This window comes from Syngnathus leptorhynchus, chromosome 9, assembly GCF_054491065.1.
Source record: "Syngnathus leptorhynchus isolate UIUO chromosome 9, UIUO_Slep, whole genome shotgun sequence".
NCBI classification, from domain to species: domain Eukaryota; kingdom Metazoa; phylum Chordata; class Actinopteri; order Syngnathiformes; family Syngnathidae; genus Syngnathus; species Syngnathus leptorhynchus.
The window spans coordinates 13,927,602-13,945,065 of NC_141203.1; positions in this window are offsets into that span (position 1 = coordinate 13,927,602).

Here is a 17,464-nt window from a genome sequence, read left to right on the forward strand (position 1 = left end):
CCGGTTCAGCTGCCACCTTCAGACTCGCATTCAGACACGCACGTACGTACGTGTTTGTGTGAGCCCCCCCGTAGATAGACTGGGGTGGGAGTGGGGGGGGGGCAGCGGCCAGGAAACAGACCACCACTTGAAACGCAGCCGACACACTCGGCACTCCAATTTTACGTGACAAGCGTTGTAAAAGAGATTTATGCCACGCATGTGTGTGCCGCCGCTTCATTAGGACTCAATATTTAGCCATTAGAAGGCAGAGCCACTCGTTAGCATTGTGGCCACGCCGCGCTTCAACTTCCTGCCGTCAGAGCTCTGACGTAAATCGAACAAAGTCGGCTAAGGTTTCCTAACCGTAAGCTAAGCGCTAGCTGAGGTTAAGCGCTAGCTAAATGCAAGCGCCGCTGTCGCTACGGGGAGCAGGCAGGTGTCGCTTCTTGAGAACACGGCCGTTTCATGTGCCTCCACCGCGTGCGCGTGTTTTTATTTATACGCCGTATGCATTTAGACCGGCGGGCGGCCTTTTTTACCGTACGCGGCGACCCTTGAACCCAGCGCCGGCCTCCCCTCCGTGTCACGCGCCTCCTAGCGCTCCACGCTAATCCACCCCCACCTGCTAGCTGGCGGAATGTCAAGTTAAATTTACTGGCTGGCGCCTTTGAATTCAGGACGCCCCAGTCGGACCGTGACACTTTAGTCGTTGCGATCCAGCCACCAAAGGCGGAAACGGCACAAACGATCCTTTTGCGCTCAAACGAAGCTCCAAAGTGGCAGCAATGTGCTCCTCCAGCTTTAGTGGCCACCACGTAAGATGCCATGCCAGCATCCGCAGCGGTCCGGGTGACAAAGGATTTTGGCCCATCCCAAAACGTTTGATGAGTGCAAAATGACCTCCAAAGGCCTTTTGCCGTGACAACATTTAGCACGATGCGATGACCCGTTTAAACCCGAGACCTCGGCTTGGCATTTCCCAGCCGGGCGCCCGTTGCGGGTGGGAGCACCTTTAACGGGCGCTCGTTCTTCTGTGACAGCCACTAGCGGCACCTCAGCAGTCAGTCCAATGTGACAAAATGCAAAGTGGAATTCGCCGGGCCAGAATTGTCCCTCAGAAGGAGCACGTGAGCGCTCGGATGGCGCTCCCAGCGAGCCCGGCTGACAGCTGCCATGTTTATAGGGCGGCTTCGATGACAGTCCCGCTCGGCGGGGCGGGGCGGGGCCGCGGACCTTTTCAGACGGGAATTTGGTTTGTCATCAGATTCTAAAATCTGGCTGATTTATGAGCTTTCCGCTGGTCTTTTGCCTTTGACCCGCAAAGGCCCAGCGGGGGAAAGACAGACATTTGGACCGATTGTTTGTTTACTCGCTGGACTTTCACCAGGCTTCCTTGGCCGGCCGAGATCGCCGGCCGCGTGCCACGTTTGCCGTAGCGAGTACTCGGGTACGTTGTCGCAATGTGAGCGGGCGCTCTCCCTTCTCTTTTGCCAGACTTCCGAGGGACTTTATCCTTTGGTTAATTGCGTCCCGATACTTGTGTCCACTCATGAGTTCCGTTGCTGAGGGTCTGATTTATGAAGCGCTAATTGTCCAGCGGTCACTGACAGACGGGTCGCCGCCGAGTGCCGAACGCTTGTCGGCCGGTGGCAACGTGAAACCTCTCGTCGCGACCATTTTTTTTTTTTTTCTGTTGCCTCCTGCCAGCGCTTGAAAAAGGTCGCCACACTTTCCAGACTTTGTTCCTTGCCTTGTGAATTTGTTGACCTGCCGGCTCATTTGTCGCAAAGAGGCGCCAAGCGAGCGTTTGGCTCCTTCTCTCCGAGACGCTCAGCGTGGCGCGTAGGCTACCGATGACGGTCTCCAGCGAGCGTCGAGGATGACACGAGGAATGTGCCTGTGACGTGGAACTGCGGCACGTTTACGTCTGCCGCCTTTCCTCGCGTCCGCACTTAACACGTCGTAGCTGGCCGCATCTCCTGTTTTATGAGCCCAAATGTTTGCTCGAGCGCGGCAATACGAGAAGGTCCGCGGAAAGGCGAGAACGCGCGTGCGCGCCGACTCCGTTCCGGGCCGCGCCGCGCTGGATGGTCAAGTGGAACATTCCGCCAGACTGCATTTGAGCCGCGTGGTTGGCATCTGCTTTGGTGACTTGGCCCGGCTAACGTTACACGCGCACAAGAATTCCCCGCCGTATTAAAAATCTGTCTTTGTTCTGGAAAATGCACCAAATTCGAGTAGTCGTCGTATCCGCGTTGAAAAGCAATTGGGAGAAAATCTCATCCCATGAGAGTCATATCAGTATCGCATCGAGATGCCTTTAATTCTCGCGGGACAAAAAATCGGACGATTCTAGAAAATGAATGAGGGCTGTGTGATTTGGGCTTTTTTGCTTACGCTGTTCTATTTGCGTGTTTTTATGAGCGCCGTCGAGAAGTTTACAAGCGTTTTCCCGCCAGCTAGCAAAGCCGCTCGTATCTGCCGACTGTCATCGACGTATAAGAAGCGAGGGGTCAATAAAAGCGACAGCTGCGTGCACGGTGTCCCCGGACGCCCCCCCGGCCAAACGCCGCCTGCCCCCAACCGCCTCGTTAGCAATGTTGCTAATTTGCCGCCCAAAGCTGACGAGATGCAAAGTGTTTTCCGAGTGACAATCATTAACTGCGGGTCGTGGGGTTGCACAAGCGTCCGCACCCTTTTCAAAGTTTGTTCCGTGTCAACTCGCTGCCATTTTCAATTTGAAATGCATTTTCATTTCGGGCCGCCTGTCTGTCCGTCCAATAATAATCCTGATGATATTTGTGTGGCTCTAAATGTGGTCTCACAAGCACCGAGACACGGCTTTCAATGAAAAAGGCACATTTTGGTCACGCTGTGTGGAATTAAAGCCCCAAAATCAACACGGTTGTGTAACTGCGCAGCGCAGCGCCTCAGCTTTCCAAAAGGCGCTAAAGCGGACAAATCCGCCGTGAGCGAGGGAAAGAAACAAAGCCGGCCGGGCCAACCACGGGAAAGCCGCATTTGGGGAAAAGGATGGCGCTGGTTTTGGCAAATTGTGGTGACCTCATTGGCTCTGCGCCCTCGCCTTGAAGAATTCTCAGCTCCCAGCTAGCCACCAAGTTTGCCGGCGCGCTGCTCGGCATGCGGCGGGGAAACAATTAGCCGGTCGACACGGACGTCACCCGGGCTTCTTATTTATTGATTTATTTGTGTATTTATTCCCGCGGTGTCGTCGGGGACGCGGAGGCCATCTTTGCTCGGGAGAACCTGTCGGCCGTCTTGTAAATAAGGGGCCGGCAGGTGGTGGCCCGGCTGGGAACGTGGAAGAAGCGGCGGGATTACCGATGGGAGGGGGGGGGGGGGGTACTTGAGGCCCAGTCGCTGAGGTCTTTCTGCTAATTATAGGAGCAAATTCTGACAGAGAAAAATTTGAGGGAAACGGGACAGCTGCAGCTGACCAGTCGGGCGGCGCTGGGTAAGAGGGCGGGTGGATGTTGTGGCTCCAAAAGGAGATTGGGAGGTGTGTGTGTGGAGGGAGGGGGGGGGATTTGGATTACTGGCCAAATCCTCGGAAGCGAAAACGGTCATGGGACGTCCTGTCTTTTCTTTGAATCGATGATGCTTCCTGCAACATCAAGACCTCCCTGGTGTGAATGTGTTTGCAGTGTCAGACCCCCCTGGCCTGGCTTGGCCTGGCCCCGCCCCTCGGCGTCATTAGACACCTGCCTACACACACACAATGACAGCCACTGTATTTTTGGCCAACCGTCACGTTCATCTGTTGGCTTCTTGACGCCCCCGAAAAAATATGTATGACTTGTGTTTTTCCAATGTAATAACATACTCCTCTTCCAAAATATGAACATAGGATATGTAAAATGTCACTCGGAATCGTATTGTTCTTATTTCTAATCCGGTTTTATATATCGTCACGAGACCTCCGACGAGACGAGCGTGAATCAACCTCAACAAGCAGACGGCGGAGCGCTTTTCCGATTGGCCACTGATTGGCGGGCGAATGGTAGCGATAGCGTTTAGCTCGGCTGGCCGCTAATTGCAATCATGACTTGGCAAGAACCACGAGAAATCAAGAGCCGTCGTCAATCGGCGACACCTATTAGTGATGTCATTGCGTATTGTGTAACATGCGCGCAGAGCAAATGGACCATCACGCCGGCAATAGCGGATCCGTCCGCGTTCCGAGTCCTTCCACTCTATTTTGACGGCCGCATTCCTGTCAGTGCGTCTTCGTATTCCTCCATTTGTTGTGGTACAATTCTGCGCGGCTAACTACTACCGGACTTGGAAAAATGGCAGCTTGAAACCAAAATGGCCCACTTCCTGTTTCTTTTGGCCCAGGGCTCACCCCTGCAGTGCACGAGAGATGGCCGAGGGCCGCCGTTCTTCTTTTGGGCGGAAAGCAAAACGTCCTCTGGCGAGGAAAAGCTTGCGCGTTTGCTCCGTCCGATCCGGTTTCCGTGAGAATGTCACAAGACGGCTCGGGCTCGGAGCTTAGCCGTCTTACAGCTGCGACGTCGGTAGCCAAGTGCGACTGATTGACAGGTGTCCGCCGATCCCCCGGCTTTGCGCCGGAGATCCCGGGGTCCGGGCTTGGCTCATCAATCGCATTCATGACTCCCAGGCCGAACGCGACAGGTGCTAAGGCCCCCCCCCGTGCGGATTTCAATCCCGCTCCTCATTTTTTATTGCGCCCAGCTCCCCCCCCCCCCCCCTCCCTGCCTGCCTCTTCTCCAAGGAATTAGCCGAGCTTGCAATTAGTGCGTGAAAAGTTCTGCTCTGAAAGTGACACTGTGATCATTGTGAGCGTGAGCAGCGGCGTCCCGTTCGGGCCGTCTGCTTGTCGACGTTGTCTTTTCTGGCCTCCCTTTTGGAAATGATTGGCGCAAACATCTTCAGGTGGCGAGTTTGAGCGGTGCCGGGTTACTTCCCGCGCCAAACCTAATTGGATTAGGCGCGGACCGGCGACATCACACACGTTTGCGAGGCGTTTAGGCCGCACGCAGGCCGCGTGATGCTCGGGGGAGATTTGAAAGGCTTATCCCGGGACAGATAGAGTGGCAGAACACAGCTGTGCTGAAATGGTTTATGTGGGCACGCACGCACGCACGCACGCACGCACACATGACATGAATGCTTGAGTGTAAAATTGATTTGCACATTTGTCTGTGACCAGGATGGAATGATGTGACCTGGTCACTGTGGAAAAGAGGCTTTGCCTTTCTCTGCGTCTGCAAGTGCGAAATAAGTCAACATTTTCCGTCTCGGTCTAATGGACGGATGAAAAAGCCTCCGAAAATAAACGGAACAAAAACGTTGCAACAAGCTTTATAGCTCGTGTCCAGAACGACGTCTTTGCTGAAAAAACAACAACAAAGTTTGGACTACATTTTGAGCAAAAAGGCCTTTCCGGGAAGCACAAACTATCGGTCCTCTTTGGCCCCGCCCCGTGCGTAACTTGGCCCTCTTGACCGGCCCGAAATAAAAACGACAGATGAGACGTGGAAATGAAGCTGGCCCGCCCGTCCGCGTCCGCGGCGCGCTTAAAAATAGCCGCCGGCGTGTTGTTAGCGCCGATGGTTTTGCGTGTCTGTCAGGTGTTTATGTGCGGACAAGGCCGCGCCTCTCGCCGCTCTGGCAATCGTGGCCGCTTCCTCCGCTTCGTCACCTCCTTCGTCTTCCCTCCGTTGTCCACATTTGCGCCTCGTCTTTGTGTGACAGGAGCAATGCATGTTGGGTGGGGGCAGCTGTTGTCGCCAAGTAAGTGTCTTCTTGTCCACAACGAACGTCCTCGTCCGCAAGTTGAAGGTCAACGCCATGCATGCATGCGCGCGGCTCCCAAAGGAGGTTTAAGGTTTCGCTCCAGCTCTCTTTTTTTGGTTCGAGAAAAAAAAGTTCCTTTTCTGCCGTTTAAAAAAAAAAATCGCGCACACAATCAACAAGCAGTTTGTAAAATGAAACGGAACATCAGAGCGAAGTCCATGCGAGGCGACTTCCACCCCCTGCGTGCGTGGCTGATCCGTGCGTTTCTTTTTGGCTTGCTGAAGCGAGCACCTGACCGAGTCTGTAACTTGTGGAGTCGTTGCCTTGCAAAGGCATCTCAAAGCCGCTCCGCTTTCCTCCCGCTGCGCGCGTAAAACGAAAGCTTCGAAAGCTCGCAAAGATTTACGAAGGCCAAGGACGCGCCACCCACGGAGACCGCGGCAACGCGCATCCGTGATATAGTGCCGGCGGCGCTCAGCTCAGGTGTGCCGCTTCCGCAGGAAGGACGTGCGCGCCGTCTAATGGGAACATGATGTCGAAGGCCCGTCTGTGAAATCGTCAAAGTGATGACGACTGGGCAACGGACGCTCGCCGACGGCCTTTTGCAACAACCAGGGCGTGGAGCCGGCCTTTTGCAATTGGCACACATCCTTTGCGTGCGCCACCTGCTGGCAGCGGCTTTGGGCCCTATGAAGCCAGAAATATGTGAGGACAGAATGAAAGGAGAAAAGTGCAAAGTTGCCCAAACGACGTGACGAGGGAAGGCACGGTTTGGTTTGAGGCTGGCGCGACACTTGATAAAGCTGCTGCGCTTCATCATCCCCATCCCATCTGATCCGGCGCGGCCGGCCGGCCGGCGCTGAGTGAGCGCTCCGTGTTTATGGCTCCGCAGGGAGCGGCCTGTCATTGCCGGATTCCTGCCCGTGAAGTATGGCCGCGCAGGCGGGCCTCCTGCTTGTTGGAGCTGATGGACGCAACCTCCACTTTTTGATGGCCTCCTTGTTGTATATGCTCCATGGCGGCGTGGTGACGTCATTTGGCACTTTTTTATTGTTGTGGCTGACTAGCGAAAAAAAGAGCACACCATAGCTTTCCGTACTTGTTTATTTGTTACAACAATGACGTGACAAACGTCCGTTTTGTCCTTGGGATCGGACTTAGGATAGGCAGGCTAGGATAGGATAGGATAGGATAGGATAGGATAGGATAGGATAGGATAGGACAGGATAGGATAGGATAGGATAGGATAGGATAGGATAGGATAGGATAGGATAGGATAGGATAGGATAGGAAGGGAAGGGACAGGACAGGACAGGACAGGACAGGACAGGAGAGGATAGGGGGATCGGGTGACAGGTGGCCGCCGGCTTGTAGCTTTTTGCCGTTTTGGGTTTCGTCTTCAAACGTAAAAAGACATGCCCAATAAATTAGAGAAACACAATAGTTTCAAAGCTACTTTGAGTTTGCTTTCAAAAGATCCACGCTAAAGCTCGGATTCGGATGCGGACTAGTCTAACGGACGTCGGCAGTCGTCCCGGTCGAGATTTGCGAGCCTTTTGGGCCTCCTTAGTTCCTGAAGCGCTTGTAGAAGACGGTGGCGGCGCAGGCCAGCGCCAGGGCGCCGACGGCCACGCCGAGTCCCACCGTGGCGTCGGGGACCGTCCCTCCCTGGCCGCCCTCCGGGCTCTCCTCCTTGGAGCGGCCGCTCTCGGTCTTGGTGATGAGCGCGGGGGAGGTGAGGGTGTACGGCCGGGTGACGTCGGGCGCCTCCCTCTTCCTGCGCCGGTCGTTGCACTGCATGAAGGTGGCGCAGGTGCTGGTCTCGCACAAGCGGGTGATGCAGTGCAGGTAGTAGGTGGACACCGTCCGGTTCTGCTGCTCGATGAAGCGGACGGCTGGGCCCGCCGACGTTGGGCCGGCCGGCTCTCATTGACCCGCTTCACACGGGATAAAATGTCGTCTTTGGTGGAGCTGGCCCGGCCGGCGCTCAAATGCTAAAATGTCCCATGTCAAAGAGCCGCGGGCAGGTATATGTGTGTGCGTGTGCGTTACAATGATTTTTATTTTACTCGTTTTTTGTCGTTGTCGTTATGCTACACGTACTGTACGCACACGTACGGGCTTTTTCATCGGAATTTTTCAAAACTGGACTAAAGTCTGATTGTTTTCTTGAACATTGTTTTTAGGATGCAAGTAGCGTTTTGGCGTCGTTGATCATCGTTCTTTGTTTTGACATGCCACACACGCGCACGTGTCATGCAGGCGCAGGCCTGAAACGCTGATGAATGGGCTGCCTTGTTGTTGTGGTGGTGCGTGTGTGCACGTGCACGTGTGGGCACGGACAGCAGGTGTATGGATGGTGATCTGCTCCAGAGCAGCTGGATGCTCTGATGTGAGCTGCAGCAGGATGGGATCAAGCCACAGCTCATAAAAACACACACTCACAACCACGCTTGGACAACTGTGCACTTGTTTTTCAATGCAGCAAGTGAACGTGTGGCCCAAGGTGTCGGCCCCGTGTCTGGATGTGACCTTTCTCACACAGCGTCCAGTGCGCGCATTGCGCTTATGGAAAATGCCAAAGTGTGAACTCAAATACTGAATAAGATTGCATCCTTAGTCCTGACAATCAATGAAAGAAATGGCAGAAGCAGCGTAGAAAAGAGCTGACCTTGACATTTCATCTGAGCTGAAGGCGGCTCGACTCTGCAAAATCTATTTGTGGAATTTGGCCGCCGGGAGCCCAGGCTGCCCCGCACATGTAAAAGTCATTAGCGTGCGGGCCTGCGCGACGCCCAGTGGGCGTACCTGCCCGCCCGCCCGCCCGCCATAGCACCCGCTGTGCCGGGGCTCCATCTGTGGTCCACTCCATCATGTTGTGTGAGCGCGGCCGGGGTCGGTGTCAGGGACGGAGTGGGAGATGGATGACCCCACCCCCCATCAAACATTCCCGTCCTGTAAAAGACACACGGCAAAATGACGACGGCGAGGTGTTCCCTCAAAGAACTTCAAAACCAGACGCCAAACAACGCTAACGTTTGAAGAAGCAGCAGCAAAGTCATTCGAGGTCAAAATGTCTTTGACACGCCGGACCTTTGACATCACAAAGCAAGTGAGTTTCGGCGGGCAGCCGCTTGCTTCTACGAGCCGTGTGCCCCGCTCTAAATTATCCAGAGAGGAAGCCACCTGCCAGACGGGACAAGGTGAACGACTCGGAGGGAGGGCCCTTTACGGGCCGACTCGCCGTCCCTTCCCGTGGCCTGGCGACCGACAAAGCCAGATGTCCGGCGAGGGTGACGGCAGCCTTTCTTTCTTTCTTTCTTTCTTGCTTTCTTGCTTTCTTTGTGTCCATTTGGCAAAGTCATCAGGCGCCTACCTCTACACGTGTGACCTTCACGTGTCTGCGTGCAGTAAATAAAAAAGCCTCGCGGGTCTCCGGATGAGCCTGGGAATGCCGCGGGGACGATAGGGGTCCCTCCCTCCAAATAACATCTGGAGGTCAACGCGGCAACGGGTAAAGAGCCCAGCCTGAAAAGAAGGGACGTCTCCTTTGCATCGAGTACAACGCAGCGATTCCACGCGATGCCACCTCCGACTAAAAGATGACGAGGCGGGGGAGGGCTCTCCCCTCGGGGGTCCCCCTCGGCAAAAGGGAGCTGCTTGTTCTGATCCGGGACGGGAGCAGCTGTGGAAACACGCCGGGTCGGGATTTGCCTTTAAACAGCTGGACAAGCAACACGGACCGAGCGTGCGAGTGTTGCGCAATCCACACTTGTGCATTGTGTGTGCGCGCCATGGCGCCCTCGGGACAGACGAGCGCACTCATCAGCTAGAAGTCATCTACGTACTAAACATGAAATCCAAAGGCTCAATCAAGCAAGCAAGCATTTGGGTGGTAGTGCTGAAGGTGGTTTACTCAAAGCCACCTCAGTCATTGGATTTTTCCTCATTTACGACAATAATGCAAATGGACTCCATTTGATGGATTTGGATTTTGTCATTGAATTTCCATCCGTCATTGAATGTTAGTTATGATTGGACGTGCAAAAAGCAAAATAAAGAATCCCGAGCAAACCCAACGAGGTATAATGAGCTCATCTGTCGTCAACATTTGCGGTAATCCTCAATGGCGTTTCTCTCCCAGCGAGCAACTTTGCGGATTCAAGCTCAGCTGGTCGCTCATGTCTGTCGATGCGGCTATTACACAGCCCCCCCTCCCCCCCCCTCGATGCGTGTGCGTGTGAGAGACCTTGAAACTAATGCTTGAACATTACACCCAACACCTTGCCACATGCGCAAACGTTAGCCCCGAGCTAATGGCCCTCCTTTTCGCCTCTCTATGATATCTGCTGGATTTTATTTTTAAAGGCTGGCCGGCCGGCTGGCTGGCTGGCTGGCCGGCCGGCTGGCTGGCTGGCTGGGTGCTGACGTAGCCCCGCTTGCCTCGCTTGCCTGGCTTGCCTCGCTTGCCTCCCTGGCAAAGTATTTCTAAACAAGGTCATTGGCGTGGCTAGCTGGGATTGCCAAAATGTGGCTCCCTCCACTGCAGTCCTTCTCAAATGGTGTATGTGGGGGCTAGCTGTACCTACTAGAATTTTAGCTACTATTCCTAGTCACTGCATGACAAACGTTGGAGGAAATATTCCGTCCGTCCGCACCGGGGTGGCCATATTTTTGGATTCTTTTCCTTTGCTCGACCTGCCCCGTTTTCTCACGGCTTGCTTTTGTGTCTTTGCTGCGCCTAAAAGTGTCACAGCGCTAATGCGGCTAGGACAATGCACTAATGCTACAATGGCTCGCTAACGGGAGGGAGCTCCGCGCTAATTGCCACGTCCCAACAAAAGGGACAGCAGGTGTGTGTGTGTGTGTGTGTTCTTTTGCTGAAAAAGAATGTGCTAACTCAAAAAGCTAGCGTGTGCATAGCTGGGATGTAGCGCATTGGGGTGCGTAACTGTTAAAAGTGTGTGTGCTCGCCTGTGGGTGGGCATAGCTGCGACAGCTTGAGCGAAGCGATGAGCTAGCTTCAGCTCTCACCGTGATGTTGGTAGATGGGTGTAGCCCCTAGCCGGCCGGGTTCAGGGTCAACTTGTGACATTGGGTGGATGCAGAAACCCCGCCCGCCCGCCCGCCCGCCCGCCCGCCGCCAGGTTTGGGGCCTGTTTGTATAATTGGCTGGCGCTTTTGAGCTGTTTTGCACATTGACACTAAAAGCCTTCAAGGAAGTTCTCATCCTTGTTTAAAGAAATGCATTTTGGTGCTGGTTGTCCCCATTCCGCGGGTGGAAAGCAAATGTATTGCTCCGATTTTGCCCCGTTGATTTCCTAGCCCTTGCTGGAAAGCCGCATTTTCCAAGGTGATAAAAAGAGACGGCAGCGAGCGAGGTGGAACTTTTTGTCCTCGGGGCTAAAAAGTTTGGGCCGACGCAGGTATAAGGAAAAGAAAACAAAACGGTAGACGCAGGAGGCGGCCTTGGCGTTGTAGCCCGTGGACTCCGAGATGCCACGACCCAATTGAGTTAGTGCACTTGGGAGCCCAAAGAGGTGAAGAGAACCCCTTTAACTTGATTAGACGCTAATGCGAAGCAGTCGCTAGCCGCGCACGGCGGCCGACATCTCCTCTTCGACTTCTGCATGAGTGTGTGTGTGTGTGTGTGTGTGTGTGTGTGTGTGTGTGTGTGTGTGTGTGTGTGTGTGTGTGTGTGTGTGTGTGTGTGTGTGTGTGTGTGGATTTCATGATGTCACACATCCTTTGTGTGCGTGTTTTTGAAATGACAATGTTTTACACACTGAAAATCTCCTTGGATTAGTCACATGACCACAGTCTGGACCCACACTACACCGGGTCAGCGGGTCACCTTTGGGCTGTGTGTGTGTGTGTGTGTGTGTGTGTGTGTGTGTGTGTGTGTGTGTGTGTGTGTTGCATGGCCAGAAGGCTTATAATGAGGCCTGCGCTCAAGCCTCTGTGCTGACAGACAACTTTGCCCTGGAGACACACACACACACACACACACACACACACAAACGCGCGTCGTGTTTCTGCACGTGTGTGTGTGCGCGCATGTGTGTTTATGAGGGCCACTTGAAAGCGCCTCACTAATTGAATTAGCTCACCTAAAAGTGTCTCAGCTCGGCTCAGAGATGAAATTGATGCCAGGAGACGTGTCTCATCTGTGTGACCAAAATGAAAGAAAGGCGCGCGCGCGCGTGTCAATAAGTTCATCCGCGTTGAAATTCTCGCCATGGTGAGTGTTGAAAAAAGCGAAAGAAATCAAACATGCTCTTGTTTATTCTCTGAGGGACATGATTGACAGCCCGTGTCCTTCTGGGTGGTCTTGCGTGTGGTTGAGCGTTTGCCTCTCAGCTATTTTCTCCTTTGATGCGTTGTGAATTCAAGGTGTGGAAATGGAATAACTGACATGAAGCTCCGCCCTTTCCTCAGGAGCTGCGCAGGTTACCTTCAGATTGAAAGAGTGAAAATCCCATTGAAGAAAGCTTTGGTCCAAAATGGCCAGTCGTCTGCCTGCCTCCAAGCTTTTTGTCCGGCAAATGAGCAACTTGCCTGTTAGGGGTCGACGGGAAAAAGCGGTAGCCACGCTTCCTGTTAGCTGTGGCTCCGTCACAATTTTTGGGGTGGATCCTGTCATGATCGACAATGTCAAAAATCCTCTTCTGCTGCCGGCAGCGTCAGAGTGGAAAATGCCTTGACCATGTGTTTCCAACTGTGTGTTATTTATGAGGTGCGCCTTGGCGCGCTCCAAATCAATCAACGGGATGGCCCGCTCACGCGCGCAGCCTTTATGAATTTTTTTGCCGGGAACTCGCGACTCCATCAAATGTTGTTGTTTTTCTTCAAGTGAGTGAGAGCCGTCGGACATTTTCTTGGGGTGGTTGCGATGATTCGAATGATTTTTCTTGCTGGGGCTGCTGCCTTTTTGAGTGCTTCCCCCTGGGCGCAGATTGAGTGAGTGTTTTCTCGCACAGGAAATTGCAAGTCTGTCAAGGGGAAGGCGGCGGGCGGCGCACGGTCGCCCTCGTAAATCACGACTTTTACGCCACCTCACGGCAAGTGACTCCAACTCAATGCTGAGCTTCAAATTGCCCGCTTGAGGTTCCGGCCTCAGCCCCCCCCCCGCCCCCTCGTGCTGGGGCCGCTTTGCAACATCAGGCTTCTCGCGTTGGGCCTCGGCGGAACCTCTCAGCTCGTTCACGCGCACGCACACACGTACGTCGACTAAATCCACCTCGGGCCGTCAAGCCGGCAGCAGCAGCAGCTTTTCAGGCATGCACCACGCCACCGCCCTCGTAAAAAGTGTTTTTGGAGCAAAAGCGGTCTAGAACGCTGTTTATTTTTGTGCCTGTAATGGGCCCGAATGGACGGACCGACGGACGGAGCACATAGTGGCATTATTGTTTGGGCGAGAGGTTATAAAAGCGCAGAATCAACAGTCCCGGCGTATCCAATGTCCGTGTGCGGCTTGTCGCGCGTGGCGTGGCGTGGCGAGCGCGGCGCGGCGCGGCGCTTTCAAAATCCTTGGGGTATGTGCAGCGCTGGACTTCCTGAAGGGGGCGTCCTGTTACGAGATGTGCGTCGCCTTTCTGTGCCATCGTAACTATACATACCTCGTAAATTGGTTTGGAATCCAGCCTCGCCATGGACTTCCTGTTCCCTTCTGAGCATGTTTCCTTTCGAGAATGCGGTGCGTCGCGTGCGCGTGCGTGCTTGCGTGCGTGCTTGCGTGCGCGTGCCTGAGTCTTGACAAACGTGGGTGAACATGAAATTGGAATAATGTGTGCGAGAAGCTTCATCCGTGCGTGCGTAATTAAAAGCAGAGCGGCCATCCATCAGCGACCGCTCGGTCTGAACATGACACACACGAGAGACGCGAGAGGATGGAGACTTTCTCCTCTGCTCGTTAGTCAACCTGACACACTCTGCCGGCTCAACAATTCCGGCCGGTCTGTTGTCGTACAAAGTGTTTGCATTTTATTTTCAATGGATTTGGACTTTTTCTGGCGGTGTCTCACACGACTTGGACTTTTCGTTTGTGCTACTTTTTCCTTGTATTGTTTGTACTTTTTCATGCCGTCTCCGGTCGGCCCGTTGACTTTACTTGTGGTGCGTGGGTTCCTTTTCTTTTCTTTTCTTTTCTTTTCTTTTTCGACATAAATGAGCACCGGTGAAACATGAACGTGTGCAGCCTGCAACACTTTCCACATTGACGCACACTCACATGGTGCGTTTTGCTGAATACGGCAGGCAATGCATGTCGTGATTTATGAAGAACGCGCGAAGAAGAAAAAAAAAGGATCTGATGTTTGTCTTGTGAAGGAAGAGCATAGCCAGTCATGCTTTATTAGCTTTTATGGACGGACACGTGCATGTGCATGGGGAGTCAGAGTTCTGGCCTCACGCGCACACGTGCTAAAAATAGCCTCCTCGGCTATTGAACCAAATAAAAGAAAACGCCGCAGATAGAAAACACAAATATGAATCACAACAGCGTTTCAACAAATAGCAAGGGAAAGTTCTAGAATCACAGAAAATCAAAGGATTGGCAAAATACACAAGCAAAAGTGTTGCTTCATTTATAATATGCTCTTCTGAATGTTTGTCGTTTTTAGGAGATGATGCGTGTTGCGCGCATGGCTGCATTGGGTGGGCTCGTTGCCGACATGTGTCAGGCCCTCCGGCGGGCGGCGGGCAGCGGCGGCAACGGGCAGCAGCAGCGGGCAGCCACAATAGGCGGCGGCGCAATTAGCGGTGCAATAAGCGGCCCCTGAGTTGTCGGCCTCTCGCCGGAGCTTCCGGCCCATTCCCCTCCCGCCTCTTGTCTCAGACGCCCCCGAGCAGCTGGTCTGGGAACAATGAGGGCTCACCGTGAGGCAAACCGATGAGTCCCTGGGATGGCCGGCGCAGTTTTTACGGGTGAACGGCCGCTAGCACGCAGGCCAGGCCAGGCCAGGCCAGGCCAGGCCACGCTGATGGCGAGTCGCTTCTCTCGACACAGATCCTGGCCTCCCTCGCGGATGGGGCTGATTTGAAGCAAAATAGCCTTGGGATGCTGCAGCCCAAACAAGTCAGTCATCTGGTGGCATCTGGAAAACATTAGGCTCTTTTCGCTCTGTGACGTCGTTTGTTTGGGATCATTAGATCCGACACAAACAGCGATATCTATCCTTCCCAATCGTCGACTCATTTTTACGTCAAAGCTGGACTTCTGCTTTGGAAATCTGATGCCGCCCCTTCCGGGCGCGTCGTGGTGTGCCCTAATCAAAGCGGAACGCGCTAAAAACGAGTAAGCCTGCCCGGGCCATCATCTGGATTATATTTCGCCACTGTTCCAAAGCGTCGGAGGAGGGAGAGATAGAAAGCCAGATAAAGGCACGCAAGGGTGTGAGATGAGAGACGTAGGTGCATGGGAGAGAGAGAGAGAGACATGGGCAGCCAGGCGGGATTCTGGCCCGCATGCTGTCATTTGGGAAACAGGAAGTGGGGCTGCCATGTCTGCTTTCCTCGACCATCCCTCAGGCCGAGCCTCCTCCAGCCCTCCAGCCAGCCAGCCAGCCAGCCAGCGAGCGGGAGGTGCCGGCTCCAATCTCCGCTCGGCCGCCTCGCCGCGGGGCCCCTGGGACGTGGGGGGCTTCGGCGTGGACCGGGGTTACAAAACACTTGTTCCCTTGCCTTTGCCTTCTGCAGCCGCGCTAACAACAACATCGACAAAAGTCATTGGTTGCTTGTCCTGTGGTGACAGACGGACAGCGAAAGAGACAAATAAAGCGGCTGACGGAAATGCGAGCCGTGCTCATCGCGCCTCCTCTGCGTCTGCGTCTGCGTGGCGTGTTGTTCCCGTTAAGCTTGGCACATGACAAATTTGTCCCATTGTTCTCGGTCGCACGTGCGACGCAGATCCCGGCCGGCTGGCCGGCAGACCGACCCGCCGACCGGCCGAGGATCGCACCCTCAAACTACAACCGGGTGAACCTTCTCACCATTAAAAGATGTTCCATTCAGTCACTCAAGCCGCTTTGTCTTAGCGAGGCCGCGCTGTCAAAGGCACAGCAAGCAAGTCGGCCACTTTGGCCACTTCCAGGGAGGCTCCGGGCCGGCTCCGGACCGGGACCCAGAGGAGGCGCACGGAGATAACGACGACACATGCCCCAAGCCTCTTCCCCGTGTTGACGTCCAAAGGCTGTCGCGCAGACGACGCAGGAAGCGCGCGCGCTCCCACGCCAGCTATCGGAGCGTCGTCGAGAACGTGGCCGCAAAGCTCGTTTGCTTTGATGATGGATACAAACGCAGATGAAAAGGGAGAGGAGCCGCTTCCTTCCTTCCTTCCGGACGTAAATTTTGAGCCGTGTCGATGACACAGCCCCCCCCCCCCCAAAAAAAAAAAAACAAGAATCCCGGATCTGTTCAACACGTGAGACATCTGATTGTAACTTATTGGAAAAGCGGCGGCGTGGTCCACATGTGTGGCCACAGCGCAGGAGAGAAAGTCCGGAGCTTTTGTAACACCGGCAACAAGTAAATGAGATCGTCATCTTCATCATCAAACTTGCTGCGTCTTCCAATGTGGAAGACTTGCTGCGTCTTCCACAATTCTGTTCCATTTTTGCCAAAGTTCTTCAATCCCCCTCCCAAAACCATTTTTATTTCCAAAATGTCTGCCTTCCTGTTTGGGGCCTGACATTTTCCGCGGCGTGACTCCAACCTCGCGGAGAAAGTTGGCGAGCTCGACGCTAGCAGGGTTAATCTCAAAGTCGTCTTGGTATCAGGCCACGTTCTCTCGACCAACTTCAGCTGTCTTTGCTTTTGTGCTGGCCAGCGAGCGGCGCGTGAGCTCATCCCGGACGGACAGGCGGTCGGTCGGACGGACGGACGGACGGACGCCTTGGCAAAAAACAACACATGGCGGGGCCGACCGTCAGGTAAGCAAGTGCTAATCAAATGCATTCCCTGACAGCGCTTTTGTCTGAGCGAGCGGGCGAGTCTTGGATTGAGCCGCCGCCGTCGTCTTCCCAAAAGGAAAGGTCTGGAAAGGCGCAAGGCTGGTGGCCACAAAGCAATATCTAATATATTCTTTCTGATCCATTTTTCAAATTAGGACTACGCTCCTTTCCACCCGCGTGGCCCAAAGTCAGCCCGGCAGGCCCCCGGCCGAGCCAGGCCATCCCATCGCCACGGACGGACGGGACGAGCGGCGACGGATGGTTGCGAGGGGCTTGAGCCTCGGGCGGGGCCAGTTAAATCAAAGAAGCCCGCTCTCCAGCCCGAGCCAGCAGCAGATGTGGACGAGATCAAGCCGCGGCGTAATCAAATCCTCCCCGTTGGAGCCGCAGCCATTAGCATAAATTGTCGGGCCGGGCCTGATTAAAGGCCTTGTCACAGTCCATCGGGCCGTCCGTCGCCGAGCCGCCCCACGGGGGGGGGGGGGGGGGGGCGCACGTGAGAAGCCGGCCCAGGAAGACGGCCAGCGGCCGGGCCGGACCGGGCCGGGCCGGGCCAGGCCAGGCCGCTGATTGATCAATTGGTTTGCCTTTTTCACGAGCGAGCAGTGCGACTTGGATGGCACGCACTTAAGGATGAAGCTCACCAAATGTTCTCGTTGCTCTTCGCTCACCCATGCGCAAAGAATTACAAAAGAAAAGTGCGCCTTTGAATTGAATCAGTTTAGGCGGGCCCACTCGGACCGTCGCCCACC